Here is a 17,634-nt window from a genome sequence, read left to right as displayed (position 1 = left end):
AATAAGCTCTGTGCAGGAGTCATCCTACATAATTGAGAAAAGGAAGCTACCACATCATTCACAACCAAACATCCACAAGACCTACAGGTCTTCCACTGCTTTTCCAGTATTTTTCCCACTGCTGTTCTCTGAAGGGTCACATAAGTACAGGAGGTATTTAGAAAAGCACTGCCCACAAAATTCACATTTCTACAGGGTCTGCCAGTTGGTGTCTTCCATTCATTGTAAGCAATCACTCCTCAAAGGAACACATAAGGCAGGGAGAAAAGGACTTAATATGACTATCCAAGGAAATTATATTAAAAACCTACTGTTTACTGTCAGGAGGAGGTTACTGGACTTGTTCTGATACGTCATTGTGAAAAAGAGGAAGGACAAGGGAAGACCAGAGCAATTGCCTTTGTTTACAGGACCAGAAGCTACATCCCTTTCCCCTCCCACCACCAAACAGCCTTTGCCTATTCTTTTTCTCCAGGGCCTGAAATTACTCTTGCTGCTTCTGTTTGCTAATTCAAATAGCTCAAAAGACATTCTTTATAGTTTAAAAAGCTGGAAGTTCAGTACACTTAAGCACAGTAAAGTAAGTGATGTTTAACCAGAACCTCTCTTTAACAGGGATCTTTGCTTTCATTATCATACCTACTACTGAGAATTAAGAGTATTTTTAACAGTGCCTGAGTCTCACATCTGAGGTTGTTTGAATATTTTTTTCTCTGCTAAAGGTTGTTTGAGTATAATTTTCCTCTGCTAACTGCCTGTGCTACTGAGCCCTCCCTAGAACAAACCTTTTGTTCAAGCACTGCAATAAAAGGATAAACTGAAGGTTGGCTATATTCCAACTCAGCACAGGTATATACACAACTTAAAACCTGGGAGCATGATCGCTGCTAACAACTTATCATTTTAATGAATATGCAGATAAAGTTGAGCTTTTAAACTACAGAATCATTAAATGAAATTTTCACCCACTTTCAAAAACATTTCCAGCCTTAGCATGCTAACACCGGATCAAATAATTTTTTATGGCCTCTTCTGAAACTTAACTTGGATATGTTATGTCACAGAGATTTACTGCTAGTATTGATTAATTTACTGTGGTGCTAATGGGGCTAATTATTACCTGACTTACTTCTGTGCATGAAACAATGAGTATTTTTGTCTTTATCTAGACAAGCTCACGATTTTAGCGCCCTCGTTAATTTTGTTTCCCAATACACTGTTGTTTGTGCCCTAGCAGATGACACGGACAGGATGCCAGGCTTGCTGCCTGCCGCTTCCCTGGATGTGCGCACCACAAGAGGGCACAAGCCTTCCAGCTATCCCCGGCAGGAGCGGGACAGCGGGAGCCGCTGCCTCTGCAGGTCTGCCTCCGCAGGAAGGACATCACCGTGCATAAGCTTCATGAGTATAATAAGAAAAATAAATTGCATGAGCTTCACTAGTGTAAAGCAAGTTAAAATTATACTAGAGAACGCCGTCAATATTTCTGTGGAATAACGGGGTTTGGAGCTATGTTTTAGTCCAAATCATTTCAAAGTAAGCTGGCCAAACAAGGGTTGGCAGAATCAATGATGATTTTACTATCCTTCAAAATCCTCATTTCTTTAATTAACTGAGAGTCCCATCTGAATGACAAAGACAAAGCCACCGATGCCCAGATGAGTGACACCGTAACTACGCAGCACTTCAAAGGTCATTTGAGGCTCCTAGGACTGTTAGAGATCCTGGAAACAGAACAGCCTATATGGAAGGTCTGGCACTTTCAAACGTCTGCATTTGCTTCATTACAATTTTATACAAATCCTATTTCACATAGAATAAGGCAAGAAATATACTAATAGCTATAATATACCTGACAGTTACTTGCTTTACAGCCTTTAAAAGTTCCTTTAAAGTACACCCTCTTCACAGATATTAGCCTCTTTAACAGATTATTTATCTATAACTTCAAAGATAATAAATTGTCCTTATTAATCTGGTATCATAAATATACAGATACACATCATATATCTATATACTTTCTAATACTTGTAAGTTTTGCAATTTACCTTGCTAAAAAGGTGTATTTATATACAATCATATTCCTCTTAAAGAATTCTATTTTCTGTACATTACATATTTTGCAGCCATACCCTGCATAATTTCAATTTGCATCATACAACTCTTCCTAACAAGAAATCACAAACAGAACTTTTGCTGCTCTGGAAAATTTTAAGTACCATAAAAATATCTTTCTTCAAAATTGTACTAAAATGTCAAAAAGACCTGTCAGCAGAACTTCAGTTGAGGAAAATAAAGAGAGATGAGAATTATAGAAGAACCAATAAAAATTTCACCATATCATCACCCAAAACAGTGTAATACCTCAAAGACACAATCCTCTCATCCAGATCTTAAACTACAAGTTCAGCACTCATGGCTCTGAAGAGAGGTTAGGTGGAACTGAACGCTAAGCGAAGAACATTTTGCTGCAGCCTGCTCCATCTCCATTCACCTCTGCCCATGAAAACTCACAGTGTAATCTCTAGCTAACTTTGTACTACACTTTCCATTATGAACCTGTTTTCTGATGCTTATAATTTGTAAAATGTAAACAGTTTTGGATTCCTTTTTACCTTCTGAGTGTGGTGCTCAAGACGACTCAGCCATAGGCATCATGTAAAGTGCATGAACAGCACAAGCCTGGGTGAGAGAATCCTAGAGGAATACTCACTCCACAAACAGTACCATCTAGGTGAGCAAGGAAAGGTGACTCCCATCGGATTATTACATAAAAGGTTACTGCCACCTTTTTGGAAGTGGCTCAGTTATTCCAGCTGAGATCCATGGATAATCTCTGGGGGTCACTTCAGATGCTGGACCCAGGGCAGATGGCAGTGGCGGGATTAGATTTAGACAGCTCCTCACAACCCTATATTGCCTGACCATAAACTCTCCCAAGCCTGTGGCTCTGAACAGGCTTTATAAAGGACCTGTGTACCTCAGACTTCAGCACCAATGTGCTCAGTTGGTACATGCATAAATCTTCTACTGGTATGACCCAAGTCTGCCCTACAGAAATGAGATTAAAACAGCTCAATGCTGCATTGTGCTTCATCCCTCCATCTGCCACTGAGTTCCTGTATAAAGCTTTCCATATTGCCCATACAGCAACTGTATGTATGATTCCTACATGAGGCAAATCATGCTAATTACATTTTCAGCTGATCATTAATTGTATGGTCCTACTCTTCTAACCACCAAACTTGAGGTGTTCAGGTCTGAGTCACACTGAATATTCACAGGTGTAACTACCTATAAAAGAAGCCTTGGTCTAAGTATATATGAAGTAAAATCTCAGATTTCTTGAATTTGGTAAACTGGTGTTAATCTCATTTCCATTCTGTCAAATGTGATTTGTAGGGGAATAGTTGTAGGAGGATGCTCTGCCTGGACTCCTCTCTGAGAAGGAGTTTGGAAAGCAAAGGGGCCCCTTCTGCACCCCGTGACTCAGAGGGAAGGCTTCTCTAATGAACTTTGTCTGAAGCTCCCGTTCTGCCCATGGCAAATTCCCATTCTGCCCACAACAATAGAAAAATCTAAGATTCTGCAGTGACAGGATTTTTAACTGATACAAAATATTTAATTTCCAAACAGGCCAACAGAAGTATTAACCTGCCTTTCTCTATGGGAACTGTTTTGGATTCCACAAGGCACTAACTGTCCCCTCAGGAGGACAGAATGGCCACACAGGGCTTAACTTCTGCCTCATTTGAGTGGTCAAGCAGAAGAATCACGACAGATGTATTGGATTTACTGGAAGACATTTAATTCAACCAAAAATCTGGTGCCTGTATTAAAAGTCATAATAAATTATGACTGTGAGGAGTTGGAGATCTTCAGAAAACATTATCTTTAATTTATATATTTTCTAACTATTTTGAATTTTTGCTGACTCAAAGGGAATTCAGTGTCTTGCCTAACTTTGAGTTGTTAGGATGTGGTCACTTCTTACAGTGACCACATTTCATTCAACTCTATTAATATTAAATAGTAATAATAAATATTCCTCTTCTGTGCTCACTACAAGACTTGAATGCACAGCAATAAATAATACATGGAACCACACACTGAATTACATGGATTAGCAGAAAAAATAGTTTTTAAAAACACATTATTTAGATAGTCACATGTATCAATGGTACAGAATGAGAAACACAACCTATGTTGGAAACACATATCCTGTGTCATGGAAAGCTTAATCAAAATTCATACAGGCAAAAGAGTTGATTTTTTTCAGCCATTAACTCTGACATATCTGATTTTGCCATCTTACCATTTTTAAAATATTTATACAATGCATTTGACAGTCAAAGATGCTTTCTAAGTCATGAAACAAAATTTGCTAGTTTGACCTGACCTAGATAGCCTAGTAATTTTACTTTGTGATCACTTCCACTACCGCTGATGCAAATGATCATGGGCACAGTTAGAAGAAATTATACTTGGAAATGCTTTGTTAGACAGCAAAACGGTATTTCAGGACTGAGTTTTCTGAAAATCCATTTCTCTGGCAGCTGTGACAGGGAACCACACTGACACCATCTGCATTAGCAATTTACATTCCTTGCAATGTGCTTCCTCCCATACAAACCCTAGCAACTGCATGATCAGTGTGATACAGCATGCACTCCACACACCAAATTTTAAGTTTAGGTAATCAGATTTGATGCTAGAAGGCAGCAAATCAGAGTATCTGCGCTGATAATTCTGCTCCTAGTCCCTCCAAAGTGAGGGACTAACAGAAATGCCTAAACTTGGAGCAGCAGCAGTCAATACCATAAACTCTCCCTGAAGAAGATAATTGAAATGGACAGAGACATCTATAGAGCAAAGTGTCCCATCTGAGAGATGATATTCCTGTAAAGGGTCAACCCAAATTCCTCACTTAGGTAAGGGGCCAAATATTCTCTCTCCCTTTAGCATATGAAGACTGGCTTCCACCAGCATGAAAAAAACACTATGAAAACATTATGCAAGTTATGGAAATACTTAAGATGTGATAATATATGTGCTGATGAGCTGCCTAGGCTTTTTCTTTTTTTAACAAGACAATACATATGAAATTCCATGTGATAAAATGTCAGTCAGTAAGGTGGCATTAAGATCCAAAAAATACAGTTATTAACCTGCTGGGTAAAATAAAACAAATAAGCAAGGCATCTTAAGTCAAAGTGGTAGAAAACCAGGAGGCTCATAGACAAATCTAGCTAACCAAAATCTCAGTATCGGAAAGATTAATGACATGAAATGTGAGATAAGCAGGATAGTCCTTGAAGCATTAAGTTTTGTAGGACTCTTGCATAGGAAAATCTGCATATAAAAGGCAAAAAGCTGGAAAAGAGCTCTGTAGCAATTCAGGATTTCTGCAGAGGTCCTTAGCTTTCACACAGGTATGTTACAGCTGTAACACAGCTCTGCTCTCCCAAGTAGTCCAGCTTTCCTACTTCAATTTTTTCTCCATGTTAGCTCCCCTACAGCCTTTCTAAAATAGAAAGAAACTGCTGATCCTGGACAATCAACATTGATTGAACAAATTTTGAAGGCTAAAACTAGGAATCCCTTCAGGCATTAGGATCAAAACCAGTCCCTTTTGCTTTAGAGGGTCTGCAAAGGAACAACATCTGGGAGCCTGAGCTATAAACCAGGTCAGGGGACTTGGGGCAGAGGAGGGATAAATGAGTGGGACAGATTGCTGGGGTGCCCAGAGGCTGAAAAAAACCAGCTGGTGACCAATTAAATCAGGAAGACATAAAAGGTGTTAGCCAGCATTATGCTATGTAGGTAGTCACAGAAAGATGGTGATCAGACATGTACATGAAAAGGATTAAGAGGCTGAGTCAGGGCAGGGAAATTAATTTCCCTTAGCATATGAAGAAACTGCTGATTCCTTCTGTAGCCAAAGCAGCTGCAAAAGATCCAGCTCTTTTTTGTATGCCCCATCACAGCAGGCACACACCTCCACTTACTTTTCCTTTACAAGCACGTGTGTGCTTTTGCAAGCACACAGTATTTCTCAGTAATAGATGCCTTTTTTTACCATTTCAGCTACTCTGGAAAACCCGTGTACATTTTTTGTACATCCATTTTCTGCTTTTGTATCCTAGTATGTTTCTCTGAGCAGCGTGACGTGGGGCATTGTTAGTTTCTCATTCACGTTAGCATTTGGCTTCCTTTATTTCTGCAGGTTGCAGCCAGGAAACTGGAAAATGGGCCACAGGAAACCTGGCCTCCTACATCTGTCCCAGTTTGTAATAGCAGCTCTGGTTTTATTTTTCTAAGTGTCTCAGGTTCATTTTAACCCTTGAGATGACTGCTGCAATACCATGTGCAAGAATGTGACTGTTTTGCCATTATTTTTTAACCACCATTTCTCAATACTAGAAATGGAGATTTTTTTACTTAACTGAATTAAAGCCCATTAATACATAGAAAATACATAGCTACATGGGTTTTTTAAAAAAAACTCTTGCTGGAAATTACCAAAACAATTCCATATATAAAGTCCATGCTATATAAAACATCAAAGAGTATATATAGATAAAAATATGGAACGAGATAGTGTCTATATACATCCTAAACACAGTTTTAAAGTGCATGTCCATATGAAAAGTTGAAGAGCTTATAAATCCTCTAGGACAATTTTTCTATTTCTTATTTTAGTTTCTATAAAAACATTGAAGTACACTTGTTTTTCATCTAATTACAGAAGCAATAGTGTCTATCAACAAAAGGAACTCTCCTAAAATAATTTAAAAATTAGTCAGCCATAACATTTCTCACTGAAAATTCATCTGTATAACTATGACTATATCATGAGAGGTTAAAGACAATTGCCAAATCTGCCCAAATGTTTGCTCAGAACTGTTTGAAAGAAAAAGCTGAGTCAGTCCTAACACTTTATTTCTCAACAGAGATGTTTCAAGGGTGATAAATAGGATGTGGTTGGTGAGGAGCTAATGATTCTGCCAGAAAAGAGAAAAAGCAAATATCAATTTGTTTACTCAGAAAGCTTTCATATATTCATCAAAGGAGATCTTACTGCTAATTTAATTTGGCTTGGAAAAAAAAGTTCTGAAGTAAGTGTGTAAATATACCTGGTTTCATTTGATGCAAAACTGTCTCTATTAAAGGTAATAAATCAAACTAGTGGTGCAATCCATACCCAGGACACTTTAGGGAACTGACTGCACGTATGATACAGAATGCTGGTAATTTTTCCACATCCAGCAACCAGGACATTTCCTGTCAGAGCATCCTCCAAGTCCTTCCATTGTGTTGAAACTGCAAAAACTTTCTAAATCAGGACTTCCTCCTATTATATTTTAGAGGCGTCTTTCTGGGAAATGCAGATTCAAGCAAAAAAAAAAAAAAAAAAAAAAAAAAAAAAAAAAAAAAAAAGAATTCCTGCAGCACCACCCAGTGGAAACAGAGAAAGCCACAGGGGTGCCCCAGCGCACAAGTTCCAATCTACTGCAAAACTACAGTAATGTTGCCACAAAAACACAGACTGATTTAAGGATGAGCCAAAAAAACACAGAGGGTTTTGCTGGAGGATCTACTTAACAGAGTCATACAAGGTTTGACTACTCTACTACTCCAACAGTAGTCTTTTTACTTTAAATTATAATTCAAAATTTTTTTTACAGTAAAAATTTACAAGGTCTTCTTCTCAAGCAAGAATACCCACTGTTATGGCCCAGCACGTTTAAAAAAAATAAACAGGCTCCTGTAGTTAAGAGCAACACAAAAGAGACAGCAGCAAAATCTTGCAAAAGACTAAGGGATAACATCAAGTTCCACCATAGAGAAGAAAACACTCACACACATATGTCCAGTAATGCTTCAAGTAGGTAGATCTGGTAATACAGTGTTTGCAGTTTTTAATTTTTTTACCTAAGTCAAAGAAAAGCGGAGGAAGATGTCCAAAGGAAGAAAGTTCTGCAATCTCCGAACTAATAAAACAAAGGACTGGTTGCCTGCCAAGCAGAGGTGTGATGACACCACCTCGACAACACGAGTGTTTTCACATTTTCTGTAAGGATGCAGTTCAAGAAACAGTTTTAATCCCACTGGAGTAAAAGCCCTTAGCAGGAGGAAAAATGGCTAGTTGCTTCCCTGTGAAGACTTAAAAAATAACCTGCTCAATTATTTCTAAAGCTAGCCATAAACAAAACTACATAAATCTGTAATGGCTCCAGCCCTTCACCTTGGAACAGACATAAAATGAGTGCAGACTCCTCACACTGCTTTCTGTCTGCTCATGTGGTGCACATCTGTGGCACGCTGGCAACATGCTATGCTGCAATCTGAGGGACTCCTGCTTTCAAAACCAGTCCTATATGTTTATTTTTCCCATATGACTTCCTCTTATATATTTGTCGGCATCAGTAGGTCAGTAGGACACAGATCATGATTACTTGACCGTCCTATATAAAATTTCTGATGTTTCCAGAGCTGAAGAAGGCAGAGGTTCCAACCTCCAGGAACAGCAGCTAGTCTGATAGTTTACTTAATATATCAAGAGATGACTACTCCCAAATGTAAATTCTTTATCTGTACTCCCTTCTTTAAACAAACTATTAAAATTCTCAATTTTGCAACAATAGACCGAATGCTTTCTAACTTATTCAGTGTCTCTAATATGTTAAATTGTGTACTATTACTATCTGCTGTCTCAAATGCTGCTTTAATACATTTCATATTCAGATGTTTAAACTAACTTTCCCCTTGCCACTGATTTTTCCTAGGCTAAAACTCAGATAAAAAAGCAGATCTTTTTATGCTGTGAGCAGAGGAGAAACTGGCCAAGAGGCCAGGAAACAGTCCTTGGAGTTCTGTTAAGGAAAACCAAGGTGGCTGGCAATTTTCATGAAACCCAAAGCACATCAAGATCATTGTAGCGTAGACTGGTGGTCAAACTTGCCTTACCATGCAAACTGGATTTTCAGAATTTGCTGGATTAGCAAAATGAGCCATTGAACTATTAAATAACATTCAGGCTTACCTGCATATTGTCATGTTTCAAGGGGAATCAGTTATAGCATTATACCAAAAATGGTGTAAAACAACTCAGCAGATGATAACCCACAAATATGGAATCATTTTACTTGGACAGTTTCTTCCCAAAACATTAGCTCTGTTGCAGTAGGTTTTGGAGCACAAGCCAGAGTGTAAGTTCCTTAGCCATCAAAAATGAGCAATAAGTCACAGCACTAGTCAAGGTCTGTATTTTTATTATCTCATAGCAAAAACATAAATTAAGAACTACTCTTACACATAAAAATCTCAAAGATCTGCTATTCTTCTCAGTGCTAATCAAAGTTCTGTGTGTTTATCATAGAATACATGAGATCTCAGCCAGGAGAAGATCTGGTTGTCATTCCCCTGTACTGTGTCCTGTGTGCTTAAACTAATTCCCACAGCTGCTGCAAACTATGAATGAGAGACAAATGAGACACTATTTCAATGATTACAGCAAACTTTGCTATATGCAAAGTGCTCAGATTGCACATGTTTAGAAGTGACATCAGTGCACCAATTGGTTTGTCAATGTCTCTGCTGCTCAGGATATGTAACAGCCACTGTTTTGGCTTGTATCCTGTCCTATTGAATCCTGTATCCTATTGAATTCTGTATAAAATTACACGTTTAAATAAAATGCAAAGACTCTTCTTAACTTGGATGGGACTGGATAGTCAGCATTATTGTGCCCTGCTCCCAGGGAATCAAACGGCTCTGTTCTGTAAGGGTTTTTATCACTGAAGTGTCAGTACTGAAGGAGTGCTGCAGTCATACTTTCTGTGCCAGCCCTATTCCACACTCAGTTTACTGAACTGACCACACACAGCACTTGCTCTGAGTCTGCTCTGAGTCACCAGACTTCACAGAGGTCTATATCCAGAATCTAAACCCACATTCCCATCTCAGCTATGTTAGTGTAGCATGGAAGAAATTCTCTGAAGGTAGTCAACTTTCTCCAGATTTCACTAACTGAGCTGCAAAAAGAATTTTTTCTTATTTGCTAAATATTTTTAAGATTGTTTCTTCACATTAATTACTGTTAATTGCTAAGGAGAGATAATGGTGGTACTTCAGTCTATAAATTTTTTTGTTTGTGTTGTTTGCTTGATACAGCAAAGGCCACTCAACACTACCACAACATAAACATTTAAAAATAACAACACACATTAGCATCCTTCTCAAAAAGCCTAAACTGAAACAAGCCTAGAGCCTAAACATCTGATCAATTTTCATTAAAAAAACAACAACAAAAAAGAAGAAATATATACTGAGGAAGTAACGAGATACTGTCACCACATTAGAGGCAAATATATGTGGAATAGAAATCTGTTTTACAGATGAACTATCAGTTGTGTTGCAAAATAGGGATGGGAAACTAATAGAACATTTGATTAAAAACATTTAGATCCTTTAGATGAAGGATATGATCCAAGTCTACACTTTTGTGTACAACTGCAAAAGCATGTTTTACATAAATATTTTTGTTTATTCACTAGTGTTTTCAGAAAAAGATCCATCGTATAAAATAGTATTAATGGGACTGTGGACTTAATACTTGGGTCAGAACCTAGAAAGCTCTTACCAATTTTGCATGATTGGTAATAATAAAAATTATGTATTATTCATTACATAATTTAATAACAGTGAAAAAATAAAAGACAGGGTATAAGACATGAGTTTTCCCCTCATAGCACTTCAAATGATCTTCAAGTTAGGAGCCACAAGATAAGAAAATTGTATACTTTAAAGCTCAAAAAACTAAGACAGTGTTGCTTGCACAAGAGTCAACACACATTAAAATGTAGTAAGCTGGTATTGGCGAAGATATCCAAGTTACATTCTGAATCTTCAAGTATTGGGTAGTAAATTGGTAAGCAGAGACATAGTTGTGACTGAAATGACTCTCTGAAACAGGTCTGGGGGAAGCCATGGAATGTGCAGTATCATTCACACAGTACATCCTGACACTGCAAAATGTAGAGCTGTGGAAGACTAGGAGGGCCCTTCACAGAGCAAGCAAGAGCCACTGCAGTGCCTTAGTTACATTTAACATGCAGGTAGTCTCAGTGCATTGACAGAAGTGCTGACACACTCAAAAGTAAATACATGCCTAAGTGCTTTAAAAGATCAAAACAAAAGTTTTTGGCTTCCTTCAGTGACTCTTGTCCTGAAGATCCTGAGCTGTATCTAACTGCTCAGATGTGGACAAATCACATGCTATAGTCTTCAAAAACCTTTCTTTACATAGTTGATTGATATTTATCTTAGAAGTCCATAGGTGTCATGTCTATAGCTGTCATCATACAGTTGAACAGTTTTCAACACTTGGCCCACGCATGCAGGGGTCTGTGGACCTTCCTCCTGACAGTGAGCCAGAAGCACTGCAGCACCGCTACTGTGGGCACAGCTGCTCAGGAATAATTATGGATCCATAGATACAAGAAGGACACACCCCATTGCTGGAAAAAATCACAGCAACGCTACTTGAGCAAGCAGCCGAAATTCAGACATGGTGTTGAGAACTCCATGACAGTAAAGAAAAAACTATCATTTTCAGCTGAGTTGTACCTGCCTAGGACATGGCAAAATTGGCTTCCTATATTCTTCACTGCCATATAACTTTAAAATATTACTTATATATAGAGTTGTCTGGTATAATATGAGATACTACCTAGGAATTGCACCTGTCAAACAGATCGACAGCTTCAGGGTACATTTTGGTAGAGCAAAAAAACTACCACAGTATTCATAAAAAAATAAAAATGCAGAACTGACTATACAGTTATTAACTGGCATTGAATTAGCTGCCAAGTAGTGTCTTTGTGATATTTTTGTATCCATGCTTGTTGGAAGGTGTTTTTGCTTTTAGAAAAGCAGAAATTCTCCTTCAAAGAGCTTTTGAATTAAAATCCACTCTTAACAACAAACCCATAAGAACTTGAAATGTGATATAATTGCTGGTACATAAAATCACAATGCGTTAAAGAAAGTTTTAAGGACAAAGATGAATTTCTTTTTCTGAAGTGCACAGCTGAGAGGCACTTGGTGCTTCATCTTTGTTTCCATCCATGCAGACTTGTATTTTGTGGTGCAATGAGATGGACTTCCTGTGCCTACACCTTGACATTCTCCTCAAAATCATGATTAAATCTTCAATCATTCATTATTCAACAAAATACTTCCAACATGAGAACAGACATATTTGGTCTTTCAAGAGCTCTCAACAGCCTCCAGAATACTCATTGATTCATTTAACAAGCCACAGATGAAGTAAACATCTGTCTAATGATTCAAGACTATGAGAGTCCCTATTGTGGGGAACACCGAGGAGAAATAGGGTGAATCAATCCAAGGATACACGGCACAACACGACTTCCACAGGCCCGTCAGTGACAGCCTGTGGCATGAGCCACTGGGTGTGGTCACCAAGCACAGACAGCAGCTCAAAACCAGCAGTGCTCTTTGAAACTGGTCCAGGATAACTGTCCTATAATCAGTGTCACAGCTCCAGAATGGATTCCAGCAGCAGCCTCCAGGCGTGCCCTGCACTGGAGCCACCTCCACCAGAAGAAAGCCATGGATTGATAAATCACCTCATTGCACAAAGATACGTCCCGTATCTTTATGGGAAGTACTAGCTAATTTATCAGTTCTTTATTATCCTAGATTATTTAGCATTATGGCCGAGAACCACTCAGAGAGGTAATATTAACTACATGAACTTACAAGTTTTCTGTGATGTCACCAAAACATGCTAGTTAAAATCCTTTTAAATAAATACATGCATCACAAGAAACTATGTGTTGGTGCTCCCACCCTTATCCCGCACTCCCTTATCTTTAGTAGCCAAATGTCTGTTTATTTTGATACCTATTTCTCTCTTCTGACACAACATGTTGTCATGTGCTTGCATTCCCAAGGCTAAGATTTGTATTTTCTGTACAGCTCGTGGACCTCCATGTCTGTGTTGCACACAGCTACCTTCCTACATGCAAACATATGAACCTCGGAGCAAGTAACAAGTTCCATGCACCTTGGTGAACCTGAAAATTGACTTTCATTCTGTGCTAAGTGTTTCAGAACCAGCTTTTGACCAATATTTGTGTTCACTTGACCAATAATAGCTGCCCCTAAGAATAACTCTGTCATAAATACTTCCATCCCAAGAAGGGCTCTACAAGAAGAAGACAAAGTTCACATAATTGGATTTTATGCACAGCAAAGGAGAAATACTTCAGTCTTTGGAGTGATATACTTGATCTCTTCCCATGGCTTAAGTTTAATGAAATAACATTAAGTAACAGGAGCAGAGAACCACTGTGAATCAGTAAGCACTGAGAACTGCTAATGAATAAAACAAAATACACTTTTGTTTCTACATATGAAAGTGTCCACGTGCATGGTGTTATAAACAGTTACAAGGAAGGCTGTAGCTGAGTTTCTCCCCTGAGACCGAGTTGCTTATTTCAGCTGTTGCATCTAGGTGGAGTCAGTGATATCAGAAAGGATATAAGCCTGTGGGTTTTTTCTTTTTAGAACAACTCACAGAGTGGATTAGGAAAAATCAAGATGTAAGCAATTATTGTAATACTTAGCAGACAATATATATTCCTAACACATTTTTAGACAGGTGAAGAATAAAATTATACTTACAATAAAAGCATCTTTAATACTTTGTTTATTTGAGTGGAAACTATCATGCATTACATGATATCTGGATTTTTTTTCTATTCCAGACAGAACTGCTGTATTTTTAACACATTGGTGGATTACTTCTCATTCAGCCTTTCAAATTCACAGAACACACAACATGAAGTACACTATTACTACATCTGTTTTCCTGAGGACATCAAGATGTTTTATACTTATCTCAAACGAGCACAACATACAAAAGCTATATAGACTACATATATATATATATGTATATGTGTGTATGTATGCATGAACATGTGTGCTTCATCTACTCTGATTCAGTAGACAGCCCACTGAAATTCCAGCAATATTTAACACAATAAGTGAACAATTTAACGACCATATTTCAGAGAGAGAGATAGTAAGAGCCAGGAAACACTCCTCAGTTAGTTTTGGTGTTGTACACCACACTAACTGCTCCATAACATATTCAACAGGTTTTTGAACACTATGTCCAATATTGCACTTCTTTCTCTAAAACTGAGAATTTCACTAAAGAAATAAACCTCCAAAACTGAAAAATAATCCCTCGCTTCCTGATGGCTGCATTTGATTGAGACAGAGATTAGACATTGTCTGGTTTGTACACTATTCTAAAAATTCTTCACTGCCTGGATAGAAAATCGAGAGACATCTGTGTCTGGAGATTGTGTCACTAATCCACTAATAGAAGTCCTCTGTGAAGGACTAATAGAAGTCCTTCCTGTAAAGTGATGTTAATGAAGAACTTTTCTGTGCCACTTGGACATAGGAAGTACAGGAAACACTGCAGATCCTCAGAGGTAAACACATGATATACTGCAAGCATTATTTTTTGCATGATATTTGCAAATTAGTCTAATGCTATCACATAATAATTCAAGTAAGTAGCTAAGTGTTACTTCCTAATGCATACAATTTTATTTGCATTTATTGACAATTCCTTTAGCTAAAATCCACTTGCAAACAATAATTCATTTTCTTTGTTTGCTCCAGACTTTTTTTTTTTTTCCGCAAAAAGTTGTTACTTCTATTTTAAGATTGGTGGGGCATGGCAAAAATCTTTGTAATTCTGAACATAGACTTCTTTCATGAACATTATGAAAGCAAATCATCAGAAAGTAATTACACAAACCACTAAATCAAAACTGGTATGTATAAAATCACTTGAAAACTATATATATAAAGCACCACCACAGGAAGGCTATGTGGGTGAATATATTTTTCAAATATGGCCATCACCTCAGAATCTTGGCTCAAAATTTTTTAACTTTGCAATTACATGCAATTGTCAAACATGCATAGAACATGTTTATCATAACAGAGACATCCTGCTACCCCATTTATATGCTTCACCCTATGGAAATATTTATGCATAAATTAATCTGAAATAATTGAAAAGTCCGTATGAGCAAAATACGAGATGAATCAAAACTTTCAGCTTGAAATGAAATGCAACGACTGACTTTTGGAGTCACCATGACCTAAAAGATGCTACATTATATAAAATTGTCACAGCACTACACTCCTAAGTAAATAAAGATGTAACTTGTCTCCCTTTCAACTGCAACGTTAGAAAGGCTGACAGGGCTTCACAAAACCCTCCTGTGTTAGGGAACGGAAACTCCTAATGAGATTAGTTGGTGTGTGTGCAGACATTACTTAGCCATGACTAAATGGGCTCTCTTCCTGCAGCCAGTGGAAAATTCAGGGAACTTTTTCCCCCTGCAGCATCAGAGTCCCTCTAACCTTCAGCAAAGCCAGATCCAACAACAACTCTCCACTTTCTCTCCCTTTCTCCCTCTCTCTTTTTTTTCGCCTTCCCTTACAAACATTTTTTGTGTTTTCCTTTTTTTCAGGTGGTGGTGGAAACTATCCACGTCGGCCAAGGGGGTCTGGGGGCAGGGGGTGGCTAAAAAAAGAGGGTGGGGGGAGGTCCGGAGAGTAGGCAGAAGACTACAAAGGAAACTGTAAAAAGGAGCAAATACATAAACCTGAGAGGGAGAAAACCACAGAGTTTCTTTGTGAGCTGCAGTGACTCATTTTCAAGATGTTGTCTGCTGCCAGTTTCAAACCGGAAGCGCATGGCAATTAGTCTTGCTGTTTCCAGACAAGCCAGAAACTCTCCCGACACTTTTTTTTTTTTTTTTCCCCTCTTTTTAAAGCCCCTTCTGCAGTTTCTGCAGGAGCCCTCCCTTCCCTCCCCCCGCGCCCTCCCCGGCCCCGCTCGGCCTCGCAGCGCCGCCGGGGACCCGCGGCGCCCCCGCCGCCCTGACAGGCACCGGGCGGCCCCCGCCGCACCCGGGATGCCGCGGGAGGGGCGGCCCCGGCACCGCCAGCCGGCACCGCCAGCCGGCACCGCCGGGCAGCGGGACGCGAAACGCCCCGCCGCCGCCGAGGGGCAGAGCGCGGTCCCGGGGTTCTCCGCGACCCCCGGCGCCTCCTTCCCGGCCCTGCCGCTCCTCACCCTCCGGCTCCTTCTCCCGCATCCGCGCCCCTCCACACACACACGCGCGGTCCGCCCCCTCGCCTGCACCCGCAGCTCCCGGGGGGCGGCAGGGGCCCCGGGGAAACCTCCACCGGGGCGGGGGCCCCTGCGGCTGCGGAGCCTCCTCAGGCATCCCGCCCCACGACCGCCGCCCCCGCCTCGGCACCGCCGCGCTGCCCGGGCCCGACCCCGGGGCAGGACCCCCGGGCTCCCCGGCCCGCGCGGGGCTCCGAGCCCCCGTGCCCGGAGCCTCACCTCCTCCCGCGGGCTGTCCCCGCGGCCAGCCCCGCAGCGAGCGGAGCGCGGCCCCGCAGCAGCCGCCGGCCTGCCCTCCTCCTGCCCGCAGCCCCCCGAAACTTTGCGGGAGCCGGGGCGGGCGCAGCAGCACTTGTACCTACCCAGCGGCTGAGGGACTTTTCCGCGCTCTCCTGGTAGTCTAGAGGGAGCTGAGTAAAATTCCCTGATTCTCCATGCTGACAGTCTTCTGCAGGCTCTCTGTTTCTCTAGTAATGAGATCCTGATTTTGTTTTCCCTTTTTCCTTTTTTTTTTTTCCCCTTGGGCCGGTGTGTGTGTGTGTGTGTGTGTGTGTGTGTGTGAGCGCCTGCCCGTGAGAGGGAGCGAGCAGGAAGCCGGGGCAGTCAGACAGCGGCCCGGCTCACTTCCTCTCCCGCACTATTCCCCGGGCGGTTTGCAGTCTGTGTAAACAGCCTTTTCCTCCCCGCGCCCCTCGCTCTGGCCGCCGATGTGCAGCATGGCTGTAACACAAGACACACGCATAGTACAGCCGGCAGCGGGGACTCCGCCGGCTCGCAGGGAGCTCCGCGACACCCCCGACCGCCACCCCTTCCTGTGCTACACCCCCAGGGAGGAGCTTCCCGCCGGCCGCCCCAGCTGCTTGGGCCAAAATGCGCCCGCGTTTCCCCGGGGGACACCGGGGAGATGCTTACGAACCCCTTTTCGCCATCTCGGAGCATGGTGACTGCTTTGGCCCCTGGAGAGACGGCCGCCTTCGTCCCACCGTGCTAGGGCTGAGGTCACCGTGGAGGGGAGCGTTGGGCACCTGTGGTGGGGTCACTGGGGTTGAGGGGCTGGTGGGATGCAGTAGCTCGCTGGACGCTCGCTGGCCACCTTCCCAAGCTGAACCTCTCAGGGACAGCAAAGTATGGAAGCGGTGCAACATGGTACAACAACTTAAATCGAGGGAGCACTCAGGTCATAGCATTATGGAATAATGGTTTTATTTGGTTTGGGAGGGACCTTTGACGGTCATCCTATCCAATTCCCTAGCAATGAGCAGGGACATCATCAACCTGATCAGGTTGTTCAGAGCTACTGCTCCAAACTGACCTTGAATGTTTCCAGGAATGGAGCACCTTCACGTCTCTGGACAACCTGTGCCCGTGCCTTACCA

General features: G+C 41.0%; 1 protein-coding gene across 1 annotated transcript in view; it reads right to left on the bottom strand.

Annotated features, from left to right (window-relative positions):
* The window catches only part of ELK3 (ETS transcription factor ELK3), a 35,645-nt gene extending 18,464 nt beyond the window's left edge, over positions 1 to 17,181 (bottom strand). The window contains exon 1 of the mRNA XM_021527959.3: positions 16,621 to 17,181. The gene's annotated coding sequence lies outside the window, so the exon portion shown is untranslated. The remainder of the gene's footprint in view (positions 1 to 16,620) is intronic.
* Between the last annotated feature and the right edge of the window lie 453 nt (positions 17,182 to 17,634).

The sequence above is a fragment of the Lonchura striata genome, chromosome 5, assembly GCF_046129695.1.
Source record: "Lonchura striata isolate bLonStr1 chromosome 5, bLonStr1.mat, whole genome shotgun sequence".
In the NCBI taxonomy this organism is placed as follows: domain Eukaryota; kingdom Metazoa; phylum Chordata; class Aves; order Passeriformes; family Estrildidae; genus Lonchura; species Lonchura striata.
The sequence above is the reverse complement of the archived record's forward strand: the minus strand, read 5'-3'. Positions and strand labels throughout refer to the sequence as shown.